Raw genomic sequence first — 19,142 nt, forward strand, 5'->3', positions numbered from 1 at the left:
TCATTATGCACAAGTTAAGCACCTACACTGAGGTTTTACTCTGTACACAGAGTGCACTTGTAAAGTGAATTTCTTCATTCTCCATGCTTTGTTTCACATCGTGGCCCAGCATCTTGGAGTGCACGGGCTGCATTCTGCTCCAACTAAACCACCTGAGAGATCTCCAGACTATGCCGAGTGTGCTCCAGCAGTTAACTGAGCATTAAGCCATCAAGACTAGGCAGAAGTTAGTCCACAGTAAAAACGAAAGCGTAAAGCATATGCAAGGCAGACATCAGGTTCTTGACACAAAGCATTTTGCTTTCCTGGTATGTTTCTACAGATCTGCTCAATACATTAATGTGGGCATTGCTTCAACTTTTTCAGCTCCCGAGACAGACTGTATCTTTTAGGGGTAGTGATGTTTGAGCCCACACCTATTTGGTGGTGCTGCCTGTACCAACTCCAGCAGTTCCTTTTGTAACCATTATTTGTAATCACTCCTTGATTATTACAATGTATACATTCATGGCTATAAGGTGAGAAGGTGACTTTGCAACAAACACAAACAAATAAATTAGTGATTGAATTAGCCTCTTATGTTCTAAAACTGAAAAACATGTTACTTTTCAGCTGGATCAGCTTTGTTGATCTAGATCACTGTTTTGGCTTCACAAATTGAGACAGCATCACAAAAAAGGAGAAGCTACTCCTTTTGACACTGAAAACATATTAACCAAACTACAGCCTGAAGCACAGACACAGAAATGCCACAAAACCTTCCAAAACAAATAGGAAATGTACAATATTTAATCTATTCACAGTAGAGACTATTTTAATAGGACAAAAAAGCAGGGGCACAAAATACAACCTGCAAGAATGAAAAACAACGGCTCAACCAACAATGATTTCAGAAAGATTCACAAAATCTTGTAGAGGTTTCTTTTTGGAACCCTGTGGTTGAAATTTATTATTCTCTATTAATATGTAAACTCCTAACAGTTCTCATTTAACTTACCAATATACCACTATTTTCCCTCCCTCCCCTGAATTCCTCATCAGTTGAGCAAAATGAATAGCGTGCGAAACAAATTAGGAAAAAATTAGAAAGCAAACAGCTTTATGCAGATAAAAAGTGTTATCTGAGGTACTGCACCCAAATTTATTAGCATACATCATTAGAGAAAGGCTGCTGCAAACTGTCAAGTCAAAAGAAGGCTAACTCACAGGTAGCAGCAATGGGAATGACAGATTATTCACTGAAGTAGAAAAGGATTACGTAGAAGGAGAAGAGTTACGTATGGAAAATAAAGTGACTTGTTATTCCATTTTATGCTCTTCCTTTAAAGCATGGCAGCTAAAACCAGAACTAATACATACATCACAAACCGCTGAAGGGCAATTCTGTACAATGCAACTATCACACAGAAACGGTGCTTTTCTTCGCTTTGGTAGAGATGTATTTGTGAATTGCAATGGTGCTGAGTAAGCCTGAAGTTTTCCTCACAATTCCCTGGATAAGAAGTGTGGGTTTTTTTCCTGCCTTAGGGCAATGAGTTTAACCACATAACCTTTGTCATTGAGGACTTTTCCCAAAGCTAATTTGCAAGGTGTTTTTTTTCACACACCCACTTCCAAGGAGCATTTCTAGCACAACATGTGACAACTTTAAGTATGCATCAGAGTGGCAGAAGAAGTTCAAACCTTCCAGCTGAGGTGAGCAACTGACTGCATATGATGCAAAATTAAGTAAGCTTACTTAGGTACCAGTAATTTTTATTTGCACTATTGCAGGATGGGGATATACTCATAGCTGGCTGCTGCACCTCAGCCGAGGTAAGCAACTTTCACCAGAAGGTTCTGTATTACCAAACCTGGCTCAGCTGCAATCCTTTGTCTATGCTCTCAAAGCTCTGTCCAGCCCCACCTCTCATTCTGTACGGCAACAAAGCTTAAACATTTGTAGAGTGTGTTCTGTAACTAAGCTAAAACTACCAAACAGGAAGAAAGGAACAATTTACAGTAAGTGAAATGAGGATGCTGGGGAAGGAAGAAGACTGGGGAAGAAGGCATCTGCAAAAAAGGATGGAGACAACTGGGTTCAAAAATTTTCAATTGTGGCAGGAAAACATGTATGTCTCTTATGTGACATGTTCAAAATTTTAAGTTCATCAAATATTACTCAAGGAAATCAAGGTAAAGGTCTGTGCCTTCTAGACGTTTTTCCTTGATATGGAAAAGTTAGACTAAAGCAATAATTTTAGGCTCAGTGGACTGTGATCTACGGTAACAGCTATTGGCTTGTAGGGGCAGATTAAAAAGTAATTTCACACAGTATTCCAATACGTATGCTATATCATTGACAAAAAAGACATTTTGGCAGCACCTGGCACTAAATAAATTGAAGCTGCTGATACATATTTAACACACAATGTTAACTGCTCTCAAACTATGGCCCAGATGAGAGTAGTCACCATGAGAGGAAAATCTGAGTGCTGCAAGAAAAGTTCTAATGATTTAACATGTAGCTTCACTTATTTCAAGTTAGTCCAGGCAGAATTCTTATTCAGAAGCACTGGGGATCACTTGCTCATTGCTATCTTTGTAGTCTAAGAAGTCATGGCCCTGAAGATGTCCCCACTTGCCCGATTTGGTGTTTCTGTAGCAGTGCACTGCACTGTGGGTTCCCCCTCTGCCACTTGCCCCTTGTAAGCAATTGACCCTCTGCCTAGATGCCTTCACTGGGAAACCAACCTCATGTTTCTCCAGGGAGGACCTGCTTATACCAGCACTACTGCTGAAAGATGCTCTTTGTAGACCTTTGATTAAGCTCTAATTGCATCTTTTAGAAGATGGGGGATGATATTCCACAGCTTTTAAAAATCAGCAGCTGTCATATGATGCACATTTTATCCTGTTACTGGCTATCACTGTCACTCAAAAAGCGGTCATGCCCCTTCCTGCATTTTCTCTTGCCCTCTCTGCTCCTGCTGACACCAAAATCTGTACAGCTTTTTGGTGAAGTGACTGGGAAAGTGGCCAGGCTATCCACCAACACTCTGGTACCTGCCTGGAAAAAACTGCTCCCTAGCCAGCCTGATCCTCTTTCCCAAGTACCACACCAATTACTTACACCCTCATTTCCAGAGGCAGTGCCATCTAAGGCTTTTCTTCAATGACAGACTGATGGTTGCAGTCTATACCCATTAAATCCTTCTTTCGTTTGAGACACATTTGCTGTGTTTTCTTCCCTGAGCTGTTGAGTGACTTGGCTTAATCCTACATCACAGGCATGTCTCAGTGAGGTGCCTAATTGATCTCCCTGAAGTGTTCAAGTTTGTGCTCAAGAGACAGCAAAATTCTTCGCAATTCCTCAGTATCAAACACACTAAACAAGATCTCATTTTTAATTGTGTTCAAACTGTAAGAACAAAGAAGTGTGCCAAAGTAACAGTTTTGAGCTATTGAGAAAGCAATTAAAGCAACAGCCACACTACAAAATAAGTTACTTCTACTACACCAAAGATGCTTTTTAAGGAAAGGAAGTTCAGCACTTCTGCAGAAAGTATAGTCAGCATGTATTGCAAACACCAATAAAGACAGCAAAATTTGTGCCCTTAGTGACAGCTGTCTGTTTGAAAGTAGCAGGGGCCTTTTCATTTTCTAGTATACTGGGCACCGCTTTTCATCAAATATATTAGAACAGCAACAGCTATGTTCTGTGTCTGTCTTACCTGAGAAAAAGCATCTGGAAAGCACTATTGTACAACAACATTAGATCCTTGCTGTGAATTTTTGTAGGGGTTTCTTCAGATCACTACAGGCCATTAACCTTTCGCTTCAGGTAAGTAATGAACAATGACTTTTCCAACAAAGGAAATCAGCTGTGTTACCAGTGGCAACTCCACTTTTTAATACATGCACCAACCCCCTGTGCATGCACTTGTTATTTATTTTTTTAAAAAATCAATTCTGGTATGAAATAAGAAAAGCTTCCCTTGGCTTCACCTTGAGCTGATAATGAACAAACACTCAGTGAAGCCTGCTCCCAAGGAAGTCTTCCTTAATAGCACTGATTAAAAAATAAAATGAAGTTTCTACTTAGGAAGCAAGATGTGCTGCTTCCTGCTTTCCTTCACAGGGTATCTTGTAATTGGACTGGTGCTAATTGGACACTTCAGCCAAACAATTTAATTTCTAAAAAGTAAAAAAAAAAGACCAATTTCCCTTGGTTTCTAAGAGAATTATTGCCATTGACCAACAGCAATATGCAGAGCTGTGAAATCAACACAAGACCTTAATTACACCAGGGGAAAGCACAGAAAATCCTGGTGGAGTCTTTCTTTTTTGTTTTACTTCTGTACCAGATCAACATACATATTCAAGCAGAAACACAAAAGTGTTTCTTAAAGAACTTGCTCTGATTTAACGTCTTGTACTATGGTAAGATGGGCAGAATAGGTGCAACTACCACAGGTTGAAAACTGTCTCTGTAACATTGGTGTGATTTTGGATCTATATTAAATCATCACCTATAAAACAAGTTAAAATTTTTTACCTGACATCAGGGCATATAATTTACAAAAGAGGTGGTAAAAGCTGACAGATTCAGGACAGCTGCCCAGAAGAAATAGAGACATAATTAAAAAGCAGATTATTTCTTAGGCAGACACTAATCGGTAAAGACTTGCATCTCTCTGTTTATTGTTTCTACACAATGGTGGTCAAACCCACATAAATAATACCAGGAAACTGAAAATCTTAAAAAATTGTGGGAATGCAGCAACAACTATTTTTCTTTCCCACCCTGCTTCATTCTATCCATTTAATTCATCCTTTACCCTTGTGCCCTTAAGTCTTCTCTTCCTTTCATCATTTCTCCTATTAGCAGAGCTTCTTCCTCTCCAGAAGCATCAGCTGTGAACTACTTCCTTTTAATGTCTCATTTCCAAAATGAACTTCCTCCATGAAGCAGGCACACACACCAGTCTGTCTCAACAGAACATGTAAGAGCCTTGGAGAAGTGTGGGAGAACAAAGGAGAGCCAGGGGAGACTCTGTCTTGCATCTTCTAATGCTGCCTCTCCGTTTGTACTTTCTGTATGGCAAAATCACTAAAAAGGATGCACTAAAAAACTGCATCCTACTACTTCCTTCCTTTAATTTCATATATTCGCATTCATAATTAGATTTTGTTTATGAATTTTAAGACAAATTTTATTTCATTTTAATAGGATGATAGCCCCTTATTTTCTACAGAATACTTGTAATATTTTTGTGGCAGCAATAGATAGCTGCAGGGTGCCTCAATGCATTTTAGTAATCTTCACTCATACTTCTTTAATATTCTGCACACAGAAACTAGAATCCAGCAAACTGCTGATGGGCTGCATTTCTAAATTCTGTATTGCCTCAAATACTAGCTCATAATTAGAAGCCCCAAGAGATCAGAGAGACTGCTATTCTAACCTGTTATGAAAAGTCAGGTTCAGGAGAAATTTCTGATTCTAGCAGTATATAATTCACAAAAACAGAAAGCACCTCTTTTCTTTTTTTCCCCCCTACAGAATAAAATACATAATGCCAACATGTTACAACAATGTTAAAAATGCAAAACCAAAGCCACAGAAGATGACTTGACATTTATATGCTGAATTACCCAGGGTTTACAGCACATTTTGTATTTTTAGACCTTTTGTCTTATAAATACAATTTAGTTCCAATCAATCACTTTTGTATAAATGTGAAAGAAACAGTTCCCACAGTGGACCTCTGGATTCTACATTAATCATTGCTCTGAAAGACCATTTAATTATAGCGAGAATGAAATACAGCAGGATACTTCCCCAAAATTTTTCTGCATTCTACACAGAATTTTCTGCCATGTTGTCTTTGTATTGAGACCCCTTGTTCCCTGCTAACATCCAGGGAAGCTCTGCTTGCAAAACAAGATACGAATACAGATTTCTGCTATTCATAATGCCTGGTAACTGTATACACCAGATAGTTCAAGTGGCCAACTCCTTCAAAATGGTTTGCAGGAGAAAATTACAGGATTGTGATAATATCCAAATATCTGCATAAGGAAGATTTTAAAGACTTCCTCGATTTTTCTTCTTATGTATGTTCAATTCATCACCTTACAAATCAGCATGAAGACGCTATTACAGTAGCTTGAACATACCATAGGTTCCCCCAAAAGATTAAATAGTGAGTGATCCCAGACCTGCAGGCACTGATGAAAACTTTAGACAACAAAGAACCAAGGGAGGCACAAAGGGCAAGCTTCATTAACATGCTTTCAGGAGATTAAAGAAAAATAAATCCACTGCAACAGGTATATTAATTACTCCTGTTGTTCACCTATGTATTTGGAAAACTAAATATCCATCCTGTCCAGCCTTTTTTTCTTGTTTAATTTAAAAGGAAGCCAAAAGTCACCTAAAAAAACATAGAAAGTGAATATGAGTCAAAGGGCAATCATAAACTTACACTTTATTAAATAATTTTGTAGTGACTGAATTACTTCACCATCGTGAGCAAAGTGTAGCACCATACTTACAGGTGGTACCTCTTCTTTGAATTCTAATTTTCAATCTAATATTTTTGCTAACATCAACGTAAGATCAACTAATACAAAGTAATCTCATATAAAGATAATCAAGAGTAACTCGAGTTCTTATAAACTAATTGCTCTTTGAGTGAACTTTGTTTTAGCAGTAAACATACATTATCAAAAAAAAAAGAAAAGCATTTTTATACACTGGCATGTCTTTTTAAGAAAAGAGATTGCCATGCTTCAGGATTTTTTAAAAAAGTATAGATAATTACTGAATACTGTCCCAGTTAGTACAGCTACAATCCCATCAAATTAAACTTTATTGGTTTCTTGCTTTACATAACAGTGATTTCAAAATAATTTGTCATCATGCAGAAAACAGAACAAGTGCATCAGGTGGGATTCTACATTACCTACATTGTCCAGCAACTATTAGATTGAATCTTTCTCTCACTGTACTGCTCTGCCTAATTCCTCAGTCCTCAGAGATGCCTTTCCAGATTAAAACCATGAAGTAGTAATACAGCACTGATTGGCAGTGTGCTGTTAAACAAGCAGTTTCATTTTTTCAGGGTGTTTTGGTTGGATAGCTCTGCTGTAATGATCCCCTTGATGTAACAGTATGGTTCATAAAAACCACAGTTCACTGCCACAGCAGTACTGCTATGCCAACATCATGGACATTACTGTGAAGAATTCTCCATCAGTTTACAATTGGAAACAATCATGTCTCATTGCAACTTATAATGCCACACCAGATCTCTGAATTTGTTCCCATTCAAATCTAGAAGCATATTTTGCTTCACATTATAGCTCCAGTATAGGTGTTTTCTCAGATATCAAGGGTTACTACAACTCTATTGCAGAAAGTAAAGCTGCCTTAAAACATGTACGTATTAACTGGGCTATGATGCATTCAAAATGTTGTTCATAATAATAAAGAGAATGGGCTAGATTGGAAGGTTTCATTGAAAACTGCTGTTTACTTCTAGGCACACTCTATATAGCAGAAGGTCACTGTTACCACATGTAGAGCAAAACTAAGATCTAAACACAGTAGATGCAGACCTACCAACCCATGAAGTGAAACACAACAGTTCTTTCAGTACAAGACCAAATGCACACACAAACAATAACCAACTGCAAAAGACACAAATATTTTTGTGGAGAAAGTGACCCTACTTTTATAAGGGTAGCAGTAGGTAATGCAACATCAATACCTGTGGTATAATAACTATAGGTGGCTTGCACACCTATTAAAAACTTGTGTGATCATCAGCTAATAGCTCAGTGTTGGCAACGGTTTTGACGGATGCCAGGTAACCGCAAGAGGTTGGTGAAGGAACACACAGTTCTTCCCATTCTTTAAAGCATCTGCCATCCAGAAAGTGATCCAACAGCCTGGGCATCAATAGGAATACCTGCCTGTGTGGACATGACCTATGTGACAGTCATTGCACAGCAGATAATAAAGACAACAAACTTCTCTTACGCATACATCATCACAAGGTCAGCAAGCACTTGTCAGAATTCACATAAAGAACTGTATATAACCTGTGCTATCTTCCTTATTCTACGTCAAAGCTTTCTGAAGAGGTAGTTAACTTTGTGTAATGAAACGAACAGTTATATATGTTAAAGATATGTCTGCTTCTTTGCAGACATGCAAAAATAGATTAAAAATGATCATTTGGGGAACTGCCTAATGTGGAGGAGGCACCCTTCAAACCCATTTTTAGAAAACAAATGCTTGTCTGTGATTACTTTCCTCACATGGTAAGAATGACATACACTTTTCTTCACTTTGCCCTCTACATGTTTATTCTGGAATACGACTTTTCATTCCCAGTTTAGCCTTTAACTGCTTCCTAAATGACAAACTGTGCTACAGGGAAAGGAGCTTTACTTTAAGACCAAAATTCTCAGCCAGCTTTGCCCTTCCCTGCTGGGCTGTATTTACAACCACACCTTACATTACTGAGTCTTGAGCAAGCACAAAGTGCCTGCACAACTGCTGCTGATTCAGAACTCTTCACCTGCAGTGAGACAGCCTGTTACACCCACGTTAAACAGGGGTAGGTGGCCATGTGAGACATATAGCAGGGTAGCAGCAAAACCTGTGTTATAATTCTTGTTATGGCTTTGGGAATTAACTTTTGCTTTAATTTAAAAGACAAGACATTAATAAGCCAAAAGCTCTTCCTTCACCCACAAGAAAAGACATTCAAGTCATATGTAGTGTAATTACTCACTTGAATCAACCATAATGCTCCAACATGTCCTTCCCTAAATGAAATGTCATCTATACTACACACTTTATAAATGAGCCTAATGAGTGAGAGGGATTTTTGTATTGCATTAAGGAAAATGTGAACAAGGTTAAAAAAGAAGGGATGAAATTCTGACATCCCTTCCTGAGCTGAACACTGGTAAAACACTGCAACTTCCAGGGATATTGTGCTTCCACTTCAACACCACATTGTAAAGGTATGAATGATGACTGATGCTCCCTCATCAGCTTAAAAGATTCTGGAATGAGGATGCAGTCAGAGTTTTCTGTGATGGAACAAGTAAAAGTGACATAAAATGCTGTAAGTCCCTCTGGCAAAAGAAAGAGGCAACAGCCATATGCATCCTCTGGAGGAAGGCATGAGAGTACAACTGATATTGAAAGTAGAGTATGATAATTTTGTTCTTTTTTTAATTCCCATCATAAGCAGCTCTGCTACAGTTATCTAGAGCTATAGAGGATTCAGGACATTAAATATTCTACATTTAATAGTCTATAGTCTCTAATTATTTCTGCTGAATGGACTACTTCCCCTACACAGTACAAGGCAGCTGAACTCCTGCACAGTAGAGATGGGAAATGCCTGCCTGACACTTGGAACAGAATGACAGTAAATGATAAAGGGTTACCTTACCAGTTCTAGTACCTACTGTAATTAGAATTAGCAGTATGGTATTTTTTGCTTGATTCTCAGACAATATTAAAAGCCAGAAAACATCTGAGTGGAAAACTGAAGATCTAAATAAGCAGAGAAGAAAGCAAAAACACTCAAGGAATTAGAAGTCAAAACAAGGCTGAGGATGTTAAGTCTGTACCAAGTAGTTCTTATTTTTTCACCTCCTGGGTTGGGGGTAATGGAGCATTTTTAAAAATGCAAAAATACCTGACAAGTGCATTTATATGGGTATTTATAAAGTTTGAAAACAAACCCAAAACTAACCTCAGAGCAAACTGTATGGGCACAGTATTCTGTTAATTTCATTACAGTTGTATTGTGAAGCAAATCAACTCTCAAAATAGTAGTCTGAAAATAGTATTCACACATTATGTGAAATGTGTAATACTCGTCTTTTTGGATTAAGAGATGTAAAATTATTACAATTACCTCTACCTACCTAATCTCTTTGTTTTTAAAAGCGTGTATAAATAACACTTCATAGAGCTAACATTTAACTTCTTAGTTGAGAGAACTACCTGAAATAACTGGAAAGTTTAGTCCTTTAAGAGATGACTCATTTCATGATGAAGGAAATGTAAGGCACAGGTTCTCTAATGAACACAAGAATGAGGGTGGGCTATGAATTTTTTTATGGATATCACATCTCTATAAACACCAAAGGCTGACAAATAATCTTTCTTTTTTCAATAACTTGCCCTACATGCATTTGCAGTGGGCAACCTGAGGAAGTAGCTTATGGGGAAGGGGGATCTTGGAGTTTCCAGGCATACAGAATCTGCTAAATATGGCATCCCCCACAGACAGCTCTGTGAAGTGGTTTGATGCCTGTGATCTCTGGACAAGGAACCGGCGTGTCCTGTGCATGCTTGGGATATTCCCAGAGAGCAGCCAGATGACCCTGCCTTTTACAATCATGCCGGGTCCCATGGAGAAAGGGAAGAAGCCACTGGAGGCCAAAAGTTACAATGCCAAAAGAGGAACACATTTTGAGCACTGACAATGAAGCAAAATGAAAAAAAAAATGGAGCAAGCTGCTGCAGCAATTGAGCAGAGACCAAACGTCAGATACTCAGCGGGAATGAGAAAGAGAGAATTGTTCCTCAGCTAGAAGAAATGGTCGAAAAGGAACAGAAACTGAAAGATCACAGGACAAAAAAATCAACGCAGAATGAAAACAGGAGCCCTCCTGCCCCTGAAATCTAGCTCCAGCCCAAGGCACTTGAGAGGAACTGTGATACCCATATTACTTTGTATAAACTACATCTGTTTACTATTAGAGTTACCAACAGAACATTTTTGGAGAATATTTCCCATGGATGATTGCACTTTTAATAGTGCATATAACAGAATATCTAGAATGCCAAGGTTTGTAATGACCCAACCAAACCTTTATGTAAAAAAATGAAGAGTAAAAAATAGCTATCCAAAATGCCCGTTACTCTGCTAACATCCTTCTACAAATATCCACATGCCACCTACAACACATCAAGGAGAAAGCCTCAAGCTTGGAATGAAACAACAGTGATGGGAGAAAATAAATGGAAAAAGATGTCCTCTTGCTTTTTATCCCCTTCACTGCTTTGGATGTACACACTGTTAGGCCTTTCAGCTTTGTTTAATTATTTTGTGCAGGAGACTGGAATCCTTAAGTGTTTATATGTGCATGAGAGAGTGTGCAAATGTGGTGAAATTCAGTAGCTATATGAAGAAGTTAATAGGAATTTTTTTAACCTACTGAACTATTCCTCCACTTCTACTGTTTCAATTTATCATTCCTTAAAATTCAATAAATCCATACCAAACCACTAAGTAATTTTGTATCTGCTTCAATAAGCAACATTTGATTAATGATAAGAAGAATGACTAGGAGTGGTATTACCACGAAGACCCATGCAGTGCAACATATTTTCTCCATTGGAAAAAAATATTGTGTAACTGAGACCAGTACTGTCTAGCAGTGGCAGACCCCAGAGTGGAAATTCAAGGATGCCATTACTGTATCTGTTACCTGTGTGAAGGCTGCATAGATCTGCTGTTTTTTATCTCCCCCATGTGGTTAAGAAAGTTAGTAAGTTTGCCTTAGAGCAGCAGCTTCCTTCTCCTCCAGAGTATCCTCGAGTCAGATGAAAAGACTAGTGGTGGTCTAGGAAAACTTTAAGGCTGAACAAAAATTCATTAAAAACGCAGAAAGCACAGGAAATTCCCAGTCTCACAAGTAACTTAGTTACTCCACATATTCCCATGTAACCCCTAAATTTACCTCTTAACTCTGCTTCCAGTATACAAATGACTGAGTTACAACTTGAAATAGTACCCACATTAGACAGTTTACAAGTGGGTTTAATCACGTCAGTACAGATTTGCCAATAATTTATAATCCATTTTGTCTTTGAAATAACTAATATTTCAAGCAGCTGGTATCAGAGGTATCTCAACTAGTATAATCTCATTACAATTAATAGCCTCAAACCATTCAATTGCCATCTATTGCTACTTCTCACACAGCACTGATTACAGTTACTTTCCATTTTTCTTTAATGTCTCCTGTAAATTACAGTAAATAAGCAGATAACCTTCACCCTTTTAATTCTATGTATGTTTAAAAAGTGGTGGAAAGGGTATGGAAAAAGAGGAGGAAATCCTTACTGTTATTTTTTCTATGCTCTAAATCTGTTATAAACATTAATGTAGCTGTAGGTCAGTTTAGACAGAATATAAACGACTGTCCTCTACTTTGCTCTTTTCTTCAATCATTAAAGTTTACTTAATATTCATGAAAAATACTTTTTATCCCTGGAAGCTAAAAGCTTCTCTTTATTCACAGAACAATTACACCTCTGGCTGTATCATAAATTACCTACATTATCAGGATAATATACCTATAACCTTATCTGGAGGACCAATCTTAGATACGAGAAAAGAGATTTGTTTTCATACCTGATAATTAATAAAAATGCTTTGCTGTTTATTTTAGTTATAAAAAGTGCTCTTTATTTATGGTTGTTAAATATTACTAGGATGACTAGGAAATCTTTCAAAGTCAGTGAAAAATTCGAAATAGGGAATTTCTACTGGTGTTTGTGCTTACTGCTCACACACATTGAATTTCCCAAGAGATATATATGCAATCTGGTGATTGATCTTCCCAAAGAAAGGCCTAGCTGGAGGCAGCTGGCTTGAGCTTGGAAAAAGCAGTCACCAAACAGGCATCTTTCTCATTATGACAGGCAAGGGTGGCATTGAAGGTGATATTAAAACACTTTTCTTGTCTTGTCAAAGCTGTCTCTGCAACGAGGATGAAACGCGCACAGTTTTCCACAAACTGAAGTTCAAAAGTACACCTGAACTTCTACTTCCATGGGGGGGGGGGGGAAGAAGAAGCAGAATTTGGTAGAAACAATTTAGCAATTACAACTTTTGCTTCAGGTGTAACCTTATGGATCTACCGCTCTTTTACGTCCACAACTTTATTTTTCATTTCTTATGGCAAGTGGTGATGCTACAACAGTTAAGACTAACAGTTGTTTTAGTCAAATGTCCATTCTTACCCTGCAAAAGTTTTCAGAAAAATTCATGATGTTGATTGAAATTCCAGTGTTTATCTATTCCCAAAGCACTATTTTCTCCCACGAAGTATGAGCAAGATTCTTCCTAGATCCAATAGGCAATACAGTGGAGACCCACAAATTAAAACATCTTTTGTTGTAAAAGTGATTTAAAATACATTGGTCTTAAGAAATAAGGCTAAAACAAATAGGCTTAAAATCTGAAAGCTGATTTGGATAGAAATCTCTCCTGTCATGTCATGTCATGTCATATCTAAGTAGTACTTAGATGTCATTTTCTACATGAAAAATAATTTGTAGTACATGTACCAAAGAATAGTTACATCATTACTTTTAAGAAAGAACAATGGAAATTACAGGTTTGATGAGTATATACCATGACCAAATCAAATATTGTTTTTCTGCTCTGCATAATTTACAGATATAGATTTGCTTTTTTAAACAATACTGGCATTTGGAAATTGTTTATACAACAATAAAAGTATGCAACATTATTCCTGCTCAAGTTCCCAAGCTTTGTGTAGCTAGACAATAGTGTTATCCTTAGTTCATTGTAATCATTTTTGTAAAGTTTCTTTGTAATCAGTTCCTGTGCACAAGCGAAAGAACAAAACCAATAATAAAGTTCAAGACACTACCGTTAAGAGTAGTTTTTAGCTCTGTAAACTCAATGAGTCACTGCTGATGCTTGTTAATATGGCAGTAGAAAATGGCATGAGCGCTAGCAAATCAGAGCAGCTTTGCAGTGATTTCCAGTCTATGTCACCTGCCCTTCGTGGCCTTCAACCTTAAGAAAACCCAAGTTTGAACAGCAGTGGTCAAACACTTCCAAACACAGTGGTCAACACTTAGCCAGCTGTGTGCACTGTACAGGGATCTTCATGCCCACCATACAGTGAGTACTGTGCCATGGAATTGGCTGCACAAACAGGTAAGTGGCTTTTTAATATTATTATATTGCGCATGTCTCCTACCTTAAGTTTTAGAGTGTATCTGTATACCAACTGTGTACAACTTAAAAGCTGTGCAATATAATAAAGAAAAATGCCACTTACCTGACTTTCCATAATTGGGTCTATAAGAATTCAGAGTCTCACTAGTATGCTAAATATCAGCATGTCATAGGGGAGCAAAGAGTCAGTCTTTTGACAACGAAGAATGTCATGTAGCCTAAAAAAAAATTACAAATGGTTTTTGCTTCTCTAAAAGAAAAAACAACTATATTAATTTTTTCTGTTAAGCCAATCATTTAGGCTTTCCTTCCAATGAAACAGAAAGTGTTTCTGTCACTTTCTGTCAATATTTCACAGGTGTTTCTGCCACTCCACATACCATTTCTATATTCCTTTAAAAGAGATTCACTAATTTTCCTGAGTGTTTTTCCTAATTGTGCTTTCTCTGCTGATAAATAAAGATACCTCCAATAGATACATCTCTTTCTAAATCTATTTAAACCATGTTCAGGGGCAGGAAAGAGTATAACAAAGTTGGAGGAATTTCACAGCCAGACACAAAAAATTACTGTCAATAACCAAAATAATTGTTTGTAAAACTACAGAAAATATACTGCAGCTTTAGAACACTGTTTTAGTGTTCAATCAAGCTCAAATAGTAAAAACAAACAAACACCTGTATTTTGAGAATGCATCAGTCCCACAGGTGTCTTGACACAGCATGATAAATAAAATTAATGAAAATGTGACTTATAAAGGGCATGACAAAAAAAAAAAAACAAAACCAAAATCAAACAACCCAACTCTACCAAAAGCACACAAACCTAGAAAAACTTACCAAATTCTGAAAAACTGAAATTGCAGTGTGCCGTCAATATAATTTATACATCAAACTTTGATTACAAAAATAAAAATTACTTGCCCTTTACATACACACAATACAAAGAGATATGCTGAAATATTGATATACAAAATAACAGCAAGCACTCTGAGATCCTCTTAGTGCAATGAAAGCTGAATTGCTGGGAAAAAAGTATGTTCAATTTTCTGCAGAGGCATACTTTACTTGTACTCAATAATCAGGCTAGACAGATACCTAATGCCCAAGTGTACAGCATCCTTTGATATGGAGTACAGAAACCTCAGGTACAGAACATTATATGGAGGCAAAATTCAGCCCCCTTCTGACTAAGGTCAACTGAAAACCAGCTTTACATGTGAGATCAATAGGCAAATGAGTAACCTTTCTAGCCTGACACTGTCTATGCAGTGGTAATTTGATACCACTGATTCTTCTAAGAGTATGGCTTACAATGATTTCATTTCCTTCTTATTCACAGTATCTCCAATTCAAACAAACCAACCTCTATGATGCAAAACTGTTGGTTATTGGGGACAGACTACAGCAATATATTTTCCTCTGACATTACATAGTATTCCAGTTAACATTTCTTGACTCCAGTTTGAAGTTCATTTTTGCAAAGATACGTGCCAGTGAAATAACAAAGGCTGAACTTTAGGTTTATAGTCAATTCTACACAAACTCACAACAGAATTAAGAATAAAATGTTACTCAGTTTTAAACAACCAGAAAACTTCCACTGTGTCTCTGTAATGTCTGGCCAAAATGTTTCTGTATTTGGTGCTTTTCAACGATAATCAAGAAATTCATTACCAATGCTCACAAGTTTTAACAATAATTTGCTCGATGTCTACTGCTTATTAAGGTTTCCATTCCCAGATGCTCAATGGAATTAGAATTCAAAACTGAGGAAGAAAAAAGTAAACTTGAATTTCTTCACAGATTACATAGGAACTAAAATAAACTTTGGGATCCTTGAGAACAAATTCAAAACTCACATGAACTTTAAATCCAAACCACTGTAAGCTCTCTAAAGGAAAGCTGAAAATCTAAAAGGTATTTCCTGAAAGAAAAATATACTCACAGCACCCAACACCAAAAAGCGTTTTCATATTAAGCGAGTTGTAAACCAACTTTTGTATATATAAGTGAAGGATTACCTGCTTTAAGAAGGGAGAATCCAAGCAAACAGGCTAAGATAAAATGCATAAATCACATTCTACACGACTGAAGTTTGTGGCAGAACCAGAATTAAAACGTGATTTTTCAAAAATTCTGTTCTTTCATTACCTCACAGTCTTTGCAAGTTTCCTAGGTATTCAAAAATAGAACAAGCATAAATATACACACCTTTCCCACTGTTATAGGGCAAAGGGATTACACTATTTTACTCTTGCCAAATTCCATTAATACTACTTAAATGTTTTCTTTCATCTCAGGAGAGACCTTTTTTTCCAGTGTCATGTCCTTCACATTCGTTCTTTAGCTGTGGCATTGCTCTCCATGCCTCCTCTTTTTCACTAAATGGTGACTACCGTTTCATATAGGGTACTGCAAAAATATCTATAATTAATTTAAAGTTGTGTCACAGAAGCATGGTCCTTACATGTGGTTTCAATCTTTTGGATGAAAAGACTACGCCAACAACTATTTGTACCATGGGTAAAAAACCCTCAAATTGTTTATTAAGGAGCATTTTACAACAGCACCTGTTTGTTGCCTTATAGTTAAGTGCCCAAAGATAGCTTTGAAAGAAATATATTCCCATGAGTAAGGGCTATGCAGCAAACACATAACTCTCTTAAAATGCCTTTGAAAATTCTGGGGAGAAGAATGCATTACATGCCTTAGCCATTGTTTTCCAAAAGACTTCTGATAAAAAGAAAACATGAGTTTAGTTAAAGGTTAAAACAATCATATACTAGCACTAATAATCTCTAAAGATACCAAACCCATCAAATACTAAAACCAATAACAACCACTAAACCCCCTACTACATGTTTTATACGGAAAAGAACACCTGAATCTTCCACAATAACCCTACAAAAAATTGTATCATGAAATCACTAAACACTGTAGGACTATTACATATTTTGGACCCTCCAAGGAGGCTGCAAGGTGGAGCTGTCATGAGGGGGAATATCCTTCATTCCTCTGATGTGGCTCCAGTGGGAACCAGAAGTTCATCAGGTAGGGAGTCAAGAAAGTGCAGTCTATCTGCAAAATACAATGTTTTACTGACACCCTCTTCATCCTTCCCACTTGTCTATAATACAGGACTTCAACACCCCATGTGCAAGCCCTGGGATACAGAGACACTCACTGGCTCCAATTGTGGAGTAACAACTTGCTCCCCCTTCCCTCCAGAGAGGTCCTGGAGAGAGCAGGTATGGGACCACATCAGGAGTGCAGTCCCCTGCAGAAACACCGTCAAGGTGGGCTGAGCAGCGCCCTGAATTGTGCAGAGTCACTGCTTTGTACCTTTGGTATCTTTCACTGTCACATACAGCTGGAATTGGTTTGCTGCCTATCTTGGTAGCCTTATCTTCTGATACGTAACTGTAAGCTTCTTGCATTTTAGCTCAGTAACAAATGGTAGAAACAAGTCAAAATAACTGTGTTGATACCTACAGCACAGGAGGACAGTCTGCTAACAAGAACAGACAAAATATTTGTAGAAACCACAAGTGTAGTGCATTTTTGTACTTACTACAATAGCAGCAAAATGCTTAATTCTAAATATACAGTATCACAATCCAAACAAATCTTTGAAAAGCGATATGTCCGTTCCTGTCATCCCAAAATTCCCTGTTGCTTTCACAACCAGAAAAAAAAGATATTGAATTTTCAAAGAGGTTAATACCTCCAAAATCTGAATCTCGGCTAAAACCCAATAGGAAAATTTTGGCAAAAAACATGTTTCTAAAAGTGGCCTGGTATATCAATATAGTACAGCACAGATTTTTACTAAGGGTGTGATTTTTATCTCAGTGGGATATTGGAAACAGCATTGCAGCACCATTTGAGTCACAGTCTCCTGAATGGGATAATAAAGAGCAGGAACATTAATGCAAGAAATGTCATCAGCTCCTTCTCCTCTTCTTGGGTTTCTAGGCACTTGAACCATGTTGTTACCTTACTTAATCCAAAACCAATACAAATGTGACCTGGAGACACAGACAGGCAGAATAGCCAGCTGGAGCAGAGCAGATGTGGTTTCCTATTTCAGACCTGCCTCTTACAGAAATCTTCTTTTGCCGTAAGTTGCTCTTCCGTTGTTTTTTTTTTTAATTATTCTCCTTTTAAAACACGAATTGAAGGATAGTAAGGTTTAAGATCAGGGTTTAAAATTATCTGGAGGCGGATGAGCACATACATATATAGAGCAGCCAAAAGGAAGGAGTGCACAGCACAGTACCTAAATAAGGGCACACTACCCAGAGCTGTTTAAGATACGAGCAGAATAGCAGGAGCAACTCCAGGAAAAACCTCTGCATGCAGTCTTCTTCATTATGAAGACTGAGTACACAAAAAGTATGTGAAATGTTTACAACTTTGTTTGCTTTTCCCCCTCCGACTGATCCCAGGATTAACAATCAGTGCACGAAACCAAAGGTAAAAGTCCAGTAGATCATATGATGCTTGCTGTACCTGTCCAAACTCCTAGCATTTCCTAATCAGAAATATGTGCAATTGATTCTTTCAATATAGGAATATTTCCAGAAGAGATACTGCTTAAATGGATCTCAGTAACACAGAATTTACATTGTCCCCCCTCAATGTGACTTCTACTAACTGCCCTGTTTATCCAATACTATATAAAAGAAAACAAATACGAATCTGAAATTCCCCTATTACCATTCCAAGGAAATGTCACGGAAAGATTCTTTGTATTAAATCAGGAGATCAAGTTCTCAGTTCTTTGAAAAATTTTAGATGGGACTGGGAAGTATTTAACGGTTTCTATTACAAAAGTGTTCTGACCTGATGGGTTCATTGTGAACCCACTTCAGAGACTGAGAGTAGTAAAGAGTAGAACATTTATAAATAAATGTAATAATATCACAGTTAAAATTCAGATCAAAATGCCAAGTCTTTCTAATACCATAGTCAGACCTCCTCACCTCCCACTTTCTGTTCAAGGAAGAGAGATGAAACTTTCTATTACTTACCACAATGCAGGACATTCTGCCTAGAAATTTTAAAAACTGCTAAAATTCTGTCTCTGTAATCCAAAAAAACCCAGAGTTTGACT

The 19,142-nt window shown here is 37.4% G+C and overlaps 1 protein-coding gene across 4 annotated transcripts in view; it reads right to left on the reverse strand.

Annotated features, from left to right (window-relative positions):
- The window catches only part of LYRM4 (LYR motif containing 4), a 95,380-nt gene that overhangs the window by 30,227 nt on the left and 46,011 nt on the right, over positions 1 to 19,142 (reverse strand). Inside the window, exons 3-4 of one of the 4 annotated variants that reach the window (XR_004361052.1) lie at positions 14,128 to 14,242; positions 13,055 to 13,157 (exon numbers count right to left, since the gene is read on the reverse strand). The exons of 2 other annotated variants lie outside the window; for them this stretch is intronic. The gene's annotated coding sequence lies outside the window, so the exon portion shown is untranslated. The remainder of the gene's footprint in view (positions 1 to 13,054; positions 13,158 to 14,127; positions 14,243 to 19,142) is intronic. One more of the 4 variants, XR_004361051.1, reaches the window with a different exon arrangement.

This window comes from Chiroxiphia lanceolata, chromosome 1 (assembly GCF_009829145.1).
Source record: "Chiroxiphia lanceolata isolate bChiLan1 chromosome 1, bChiLan1.pri, whole genome shotgun sequence".
Taxonomy (NCBI): Eukaryota; Metazoa; Chordata; class Aves; order Passeriformes; family Pipridae; genus Chiroxiphia; species Chiroxiphia lanceolata.